This window comes from Primulina huaijiensis, chromosome 16 (genome assembly GCF_012295235.1).
Source record: "Primulina huaijiensis isolate GDHJ02 chromosome 16, ASM1229523v2, whole genome shotgun sequence".
NCBI classification, from domain to species: domain Eukaryota; kingdom Viridiplantae; phylum Streptophyta; class Magnoliopsida; order Lamiales; family Gesneriaceae; genus Primulina; species Primulina huaijiensis.
In genome coordinates, this window is record NC_133321.1 from 443,209 (window position 1) to 451,855 (window position 8,647).

The window sequence follows — 8,647 nt, forward strand, 5'->3', positions numbered from 1 at the left end:
TTATATGTAGATGGATCTATCGCCCAATACGAATACGAATACGAGTCACAATCACGATGTGAATTCAACGAACACGAATATGAATATGAATATGTTTTCTGATGAATATGAATATGAATATGTTGATATGAAAATGTTTATGTTTAAAGCTTATGCATTATTATGGAAATGTTATTTTAAGTACAAGTAATTTTCACTGTTGTATGTGATCTGTATACGTATTATGTTGTTATCAAGATTATGGTGTGTAGACTCACTAGGTGTTATTGATGCAGGTAATATTGATAATTATGATGTTGGAAGCCTTGATGGTTGACCTTGCTGGGCTGAAGGTGCACAAAACCCGAAGACCAGTGCTTCTACTTTTCCGCACTTATGATTTTAAGTTTACGTTAAGGATTTTACGACTATTTATTTATGTTTTAAGTGATTTTGAGAGGTTGATAGTATGGGATACACTTTTCAAATTATTGATTTTTAGGTTTGGTTTTATGTTTTTTCCTTAATTTTCAAATAATAGTTGGTTTCTTTATTTTAAAATAGTGTCAAAAAATATTTTTATGCATGTATATGTATTCGGCCGATCCTATGAGAGTTTTAGAAAAAAAAATTTCTAGTATTTCTAAATCAAAACGAGTAGTGGACGTTTCATACATGGTCGCCACACAGTTTCTACAGCGCTGAAAGGAGGTGATTCACACAAATACCATTTTTTCAGGATACCAAGATAGCGCTGAGATCGCGGGTGCATCCATATTTGGGGCGCTCGTGCGCTGCATTCTGTCCGAGCAAGCGCAAGCACGTGGTGGCTTCCATTCTGGGCGCGCCACAGTCAGTCCCGGAAGGCATAAGTGCGTGGTGGCGTCCATTTTGGGTGCGCCTCCGCGCCCAAGTCTGCACGGGCAGAGACTAGCGCTGGGGGCGGCCCCCTCAAGGCACACTCGCGCGCCCAGGACTGTCCTGGACAGACCCAGGAGTGCAGGAGCGCGGGGGCGTATGGAATTTTCCTGGTTAAAAAAATTTACGATTCATGTTTATTTGGTTTAAGTTTAAATTCTCAATTATTCAAACAATGATAAATTTATATGCATTTTAAAATATATTGATTGGAATAAAATGTCGTCAAAATGACTTTTATTATGGAGATTAATTTTAATTTGAAATACGGTAAGATTTTGCTATATGTAACTTGTATGGATATTGTTTGTCCCAAAGAAAGTTCAATATTTAATATAATTATATATGCACTTGTAGTGGTAAACACATTATAGTTTTTCGATTTTTCATGTGAATAATAAATCTGCCCAAAAAAATGTTGTTATTTGATATGAGAAATACTATTAGTATTTGAATGCTGCGTCAGGATATCACTTATAAGTTAATCTTTTGTCCAAAGATAATATAGTCCTCGATATCTTGTTTACATTATTTGAATTTGTTGATTATTTTATTTTGATATTTGGTTGAACATGTACATTTGGTTTTTTGTTCAATGTTTGGATTTGACTTCTGCAAATATTCATTCCAACATAAATTCTATTCATATGTTAAATGGCTCGAACTTTAAATTGTGACAAGAGAATTTACTGATAGTTCCCGGAGTAATGGATTTGGACTTTGCAATATGGGTTGACTCTCCTCCTGCCATTACTGCTAAGAATAACTCTTATGAAAAAAAAAGAGTTTGAAAGATGAGAGAGGTCTAATCGCATGTATATGATGGTCATGAAGAAGTTCATTTCAGAAATATTTAGGAGATCTCTCGTCTTGTTTCGAGGTTAAAAGCACTAAAGCTTGACCTCTCTGAAGACTTGCTAATACATTTAGTTTTGATATCTATTCTTCTACAGTTCAATCAATTTAAGGTAAGCTATAACTGTCAGAGTCTTTGAATGAGCTCATCTCTCATTGTGTTCACTAAGAGGAAAGGTTGAAGCAAGACATACAAAAAGTACTTATTATGCTTCTACCTCGAAGGATGAAGGAAAGAAAAGAAAGGATAGTGAAGCTGCGGATAAACATACTCAGAAGAAATAATAGAAGAATCCTATTGATTCTCATAGTGCTGGCTGTTTCTTATAGGTAGTGATGAGCATATAAAGAAGCAATTCTAAAGGATCCGTTCTAACACCTGTGAGGATGCTTCAAACACAATATTCTCCATGAGCTTCAATAGCTCGTGTTCTAAGAATGTGAACACCGATGAATTAGATCGAGTTTGGTTTTAAACCAAGCAGCAAATACTCGAAATAATCTATCGTTAAGAAAGCTGATTAATTTGAAAGTCTTTTATCTTGTGTGAACTGATTAACTGAAATGAGGGGGATCAATTTTTGCATGTATCAGTTCAGTTATGGTGAAAACTGACTTGATGACAGCTCGAACTGATCAAATCAGTTTGAAAACAATAATTAAACAGTTAAATACACAAGATATGTTTATGGATATTCAAAGACTTCAACTGCTCCTACGTCACCCCTTCTACCTCCTCGGGTAGGATCCACTAGAGGACTTTAATTTATACAACACTTTGTACAAACCCACTCAGCTTAGCACTTACGCTACTGCTTAACTGAACTCCTAGCCTATACTGAAGGCAACACCTTCTAGCTAACACTTGTTTAACGTCTATGTGTTAAAGAATATATGCACAAGTTTATTGTCTTTGTGCAAGACTCACTCAACTTATCAATACGCTCTTTTTCTGTATATATGTGAGTGATGTGTGTGTGTGTGTATGTGAGAACTGATACGAAAGTGTTCTTATATACTGAGAGAAATATATTTCTAATCTAAGCTGATAACACGTTGAAGTGTTCCCTCACATCTCGGCTGATTGCTTCTTATAAGCTGATATGAATTGAGTGTGCCCTTCTTCTTCACACACTTCTATTTTTCTTGTATATTTTGTTGATGGTCTTGATCTTGTATATATAAGGGCAATGTATCCGTACATCAAGACTCATCAAATTTGTCAGTTGCAGTTGATACCGTTCCTTGATAATTGTGACTTGTCTTTTCTGACAGTCATTCTGGGACGTCTTGACTTTAAGCTCTGTTGCAACTTTTATTATTGTCCTTTGACTGAATAATAGCTTTCCTTAATGTGTACAGCTGAATTCCACTTAGATAAACTTATCGTGTTCTGCAAACTGTTTGATTCCTAACTAATGTTCTGAACTGGTCAGTTGAACTGGTCTTGAACTGGTTTGGTGAAATCAGTTGACTCGTCATCTGAACTGATTTCACTGCTTCAATTGAACTAGTCAGCTCGGCTCTTCATCAGTTGATCTCTTCAACAACTGGCCAGGATTCTGAAGATCTTCTGCTGAACTACCAATCAGCTGGACAATCAGTTAAACTGGTTCAGTTTGACAATCAGTTGGCACTTTCAGTTTGCGTCTCGATAGCTTCAGTTTTGGCTCGATAGTTTTCTGCGCACTTAGGTAAATTTATTAGAAACAAAATAACAAGTTTTATTAATATCAGAATCAATATTGCGAACACGAAATGTTCCAACAAATTCACAAATGATCACGTTAGGCATGCTAAGACATGTATGATTCTTAATATGGTTTGTTCTGAGGTTAATTTAAATTCAGTGCCTAGACACACATGGTGGATAGACTCTGGTGCAACAACTCACATCAATGTGTCTATGCAGGGTTGCCTAGATTACTGAAAATAAGTTATGCTAAAATATTCATCTACGTTGGTGACGACAACAAAGTTGAAGTTGAGGCAATATGGAAATTTATATTATTGTTAAAGACTGGAATATATTTTGATTTTTTTGAAACATTTATTGTATGTTTTTCATGCAAAATTTTATTTCTATATATGCATTAGAAAAATTCGATTATTCTTGTTCGTTAGAAATGAAATATTCAGTTTGTTTCATGATTCAAAATTGGTTGATTCTGGTACTTTATTAGGATACGATAATATTTGTTTTTTGGATGTTGTTGCTTCATTTAATAAATCTCTACAAACAAGTACAGTAACTAAAGAAAATTAATCAGTGAGAATTCAGCTGTGTTATGACACAAGAGACTGGGTCATATCTCTGAAAAGAGAATAAGGAGACTAATATCAGACGAAATTCTCGAACATTTAGATTACACAGATTTTAGTAATTGTGTTAATTGTATAAAGAGAAAACAAACAACAAAAAGAGATTTAAAGCCAACAGAAGTTCAGGCGTCTTAGAATTTACATTCTGATATTTGTGGATCATTCCATTCGTCTTCTTGGAATGGTCAACAATACTTTATATTGTTCACATACAATTTTTCAAGATATGTCTTCATTTATCTCATTCATGAAAAGACCTCGACAGCTTAGACGTGGATTCCTTCTTTCTTCTGTCAGTGGTGTGCAATTTGACGAGGACAGCTTGTGGTTCTTTACCTTTTTTGCTGTTCCGGGCAACTGAAAGGTCCAACGTTTTTCAAACACCTTGAGTACCTATAAAGAGAAATATAACACAGCTTAGATAGTAACATAACAAATCACAACAAAAGAATAAGGGCGAATGCGCGTACCCGAAATTTTTAACGCCACGAGAACAAGAGAAGCATACCTCACAGCCCACCAGTCAAAATAGCCGTCAGATACAGTAATATGATTTTCAATGATAGGATTCTTGAAGAATTTCGCTTGCTTGGACAACTCGATAGGAGACAATAAGGTGAACTTTTTCTGGGAAAGTTCCATTTTCATCATGTCGTTGATAGAGTGAGGCGGATACAATGTGTTATAAGGGAGACTCGGGCACAAGCCTAGCTGAGAAGGATACAATGCCGGCTTGTAAAACTCAAAGGAGTGGGTGCTTTGGTCACGAAGAGATGTCCCATCACACACTAAGAATCTAGGGTGAAAAATGGTAACTCAGACAACATTGACGACGGATGGTGCATCGGCATTCCTCACAGTGGCCATGTGTTCGATCCACGAGTAGTCTTCAGCCCTAACTGTTAAGCAAAGTGGACGATGGGTTGGCCAATCAAAAGGTAAAGATTGTGAAAGATCGTTTGCTGGGCACCTTGAGGTGCTTCAAACAAAATATTCTCCAAGAGCTGCAATAGCTCGTGTTTTAAAAATGTTAACACCGATGAATTAAATCAAGTTTGGTTAAAGTACCAAGCAAAAAATACTCGAAGTAATCCTTCGTGAAGAAAGCTGCTATATTTGAAAGCTTTTTAACTTGTGTAATCTGAATAACTGAAAAACAGGGGATTAGTTCTACCATATATCAGTTTAGTTATGGTGAAAGCTGAACTGACGAATGCTCTAAATGATCAAATCAGTTTGAAAACAATAGATATGAAGGAAAATACACAAGATATGTTTATGGATGTTCAAAGACTTCAACTGGTCCTACGACACCCCTTCTACCTCCTCGGGTAGGATACACTAGAAGACTTTAATTTATACAACACCTTGTACAAACGCACCCAGCTTAGGACTTACCCACTGCCTAATTGAACTCCTAGACTAGACTGAATGCAGTACCTTTCAGCCAAAACTTGTTTAACTTTTGTGTGTCAAAGACTACATACACAAGTTTAATGTCTTTGTGCAAGACTATATTTGAGTGGTGATGGTGAGTGAGTGTGTGTGAGAACTGAACAATGAATACACCGGAAATGTGTTCTTACACACCGAGGGAAAAGAGCTTCTAAACTAAGCAAATATGACTTTTGTATTCCCTCTGGGCTGGTTGCTTCTTGTAAACTGATAAGCAGTAAGCGTGCCCTCTCTTCATTTTTCTCACTCCTGCTTTGGTCTTCACTGATCTTCTATTTATAGGCGGGAAGACTTGATCGTACAGTGAGACTCAATTATTGTATCCGTTGCAGCTTGAACATGTTTTTTGAAATTTGTGTCTCGATTTTTTCGACAGTCTTTTTGAACATTTTGGTTTTAAGCTTTGCTACAACGTCCATTATTGTACTATCAATAATACAGATGCTTTGTACCTTTGTGCGTAGCTGAAATCCACTTTAGATAAGCTTGTCTTGATCTGCAACTGATTAATTCCTTACTGATGCTTCTAACTGGTCATCTGAACTGGTCTTCAGTTGAGCTGGTGAAATCAGTTGAACTGATTTCACTCTTTCAGTCAAACAGATCAGCTAGGCTTTCCATCAGTTGAGTTCTTCATCAGTTGGTCGGGCTTCTAAAGTTCTCCTGCTGAACCACCTATTAGCTGGATATCAGCTGAACTGTTCCTTGATATGTCAGTTGAGCTGATTCAGTTTGGGCAATCAGCTGGTACTTTCATTTGCGTCTTGATATCTTCAGTTTTGGCTCAATTAACTGATCAGTTCGAAGCCTAATCAGTTCCAGCTTCTTGCGCACTATAATAAATCATTAGAAAAAAATAACAAGTTTTGTTACCATCAAAATCAAAATTGCGAACATGAAATTTTCCAACAGATTGAATAAAGGAAAGAGTATGTGCAACAGGGAAGTCACTTTGACAAGGCATAAGATCTTTCCACGACAGATGTTCAGTAAGAGAGCCAGGAGGAGATGTCAGTCCAAGAAAGTAATAAAACAGCCATACTTGAAGAATCAACATTACACCATTGAGCTTGGACAAGGGTGCATTATTTACAGCAACATTCAACCATCAGTAAAGTGACCCTCAGAACATCACGGCGAGGCCATGGACATGCCCAACACTTAAAGACCTAGAAAGAGTTAAATATTTCATAGTGGGCTTACCAGAAGAAGGACAAAAGAGATATTTACATATCAAAACCCACATGAAAGATATGCGCTCCTTGCTGGTGTGGAAGTTCTTCTAAGGCCACACCAAGACCGGATAACTTGGGAATAGGATGAAGTATTAAGTATTGTTCGAAAAGCTGAGGAAAATCTTGAGTGTCGACTAAACTAGCAAATTCATTCCCAAGAAGTGGAAGACCCGTGAACTGAAGGATATCCTGCAGAGTGATAGACACGGGACCGAACCACAAGGAAATATAAAGGAATTACAAGGAAGAGCTCACAACCTGATAGCACCCTCGAGAAGATCTATATTGAAGGTGGTGTCAAAAGAAGACATTTGGATGAGTTGGTAAAAACCTTGTTTCCACCAGGTATTACCATCAAATTTTTTCAACTGGTCTACCCAAGTGTTCCAATTTGTATCACCCCGTGGTAAGGATTTAAACTTGGCATACTTGAATGGTGACGCCACCTTGCGATCTAACAGTAGAGCACTAGACTCGAGAGTGGATAGAGAGAACATCAGATTGATGCTCTCAATGGGTAAAAGAATTTGACGGTAAGAAGGGTTGATGGCTGGAATCTCCACAGATATCTCCAGACCTGCAAGTACATAGAAAATCAAAGAAAGAAAACATAGGATGATCCATCAAAACCAAACAAATATGAAAACAGTACCTGAAGGTTGACATTTTGTTGATTACTGAAAGGGAATCGCCTTGATAACCGAGGGAGGTCACGCCAACGAAAAGAGAATCACTAGACGTCCCTGCAACATCGAAAAATCACATCGCCTCATTGACATGGTAACTGTTGAAAATTTGCACTTCCAGGAATATGCTACGCAATTTTACGAGACGAGAACAAGACAGGGCAGCTAATAGGGCTCGAAAACCATTACCCTCCTGTACAAAATTCGTCCCAGGGGCTTAAATATTTTAAGTATTTGCGCAAACAATTAAAGACACAAGTGCCACTGAAGTGAAGGAGATATAAAGATAAATGTCAGTTACGATCTTCATTGCCACATATTTCTAGAAGACCCACGCCAATGCGATAGTAGGAAACATGCATACGCCCAGAACGTTCGAACGAGATGCTAGATTGAACACCTAACTACGCCATAAAATTGGGGCTAATACTTCCTACACTAGAGAAAGAGTTCAAGGAATTATCTATCCTAGGAGGCCTCGCGGTTGGGAGATGGGGTGCCGAGTCGATGAACCCTAGTAGAGAAACGTCTACACCACACAGAGATTGAAGTCCACCAAGGCCCGAGCGGTATCCAACGAACTCCAAGGAACGCCGCCACTGGCAAGCGTCGTTCCCTGAAACCACGAAAGGCGTCGACGCCGTAGACAGAGAAGGGGAAACGGAAGACTTTAAACACTGGAAGCCATTAGGAAAGCGAGAGAAGTCAAGAAATGAGGGGTAGCGGCATGGTGCGGCGGTTTCTTGGGGAATATCGGTGGGCGCCGATGGAGATTTGGAATGGAGGAAGTGAGGAAGAAAGAGATAAGGAGGGTCTTAAGGAAGGAAATAAGGGATTGTTTGGGAGGGGAAATGAAATTTGAAAAGGAGATGGCAAAAGACAAGGGTTTTTCACTATAAATGAGTCGCACTGATGAACCCCATATTGAGAAATACCTGAGGAATTAGGGGGTTCAGGGAATTCACACTCGGATTTAACCTGATGGAGGAAGAACATGCATCTCAACTATTGATTCATCTTCAAATCTATATAATCATTCCTTTTAACCATATGATTCTACGCTAGGCTCTTATATGAACAGCTAGTTTGGCCCACTGGGCCGAACTAGTAAAATTAGCCAAATAGTCAAAATTAGGCCTCATTGGCCAATGACCCAAATTGGCTAGAGGGCAGTAGTTTAACCCAAATCTTAGAATC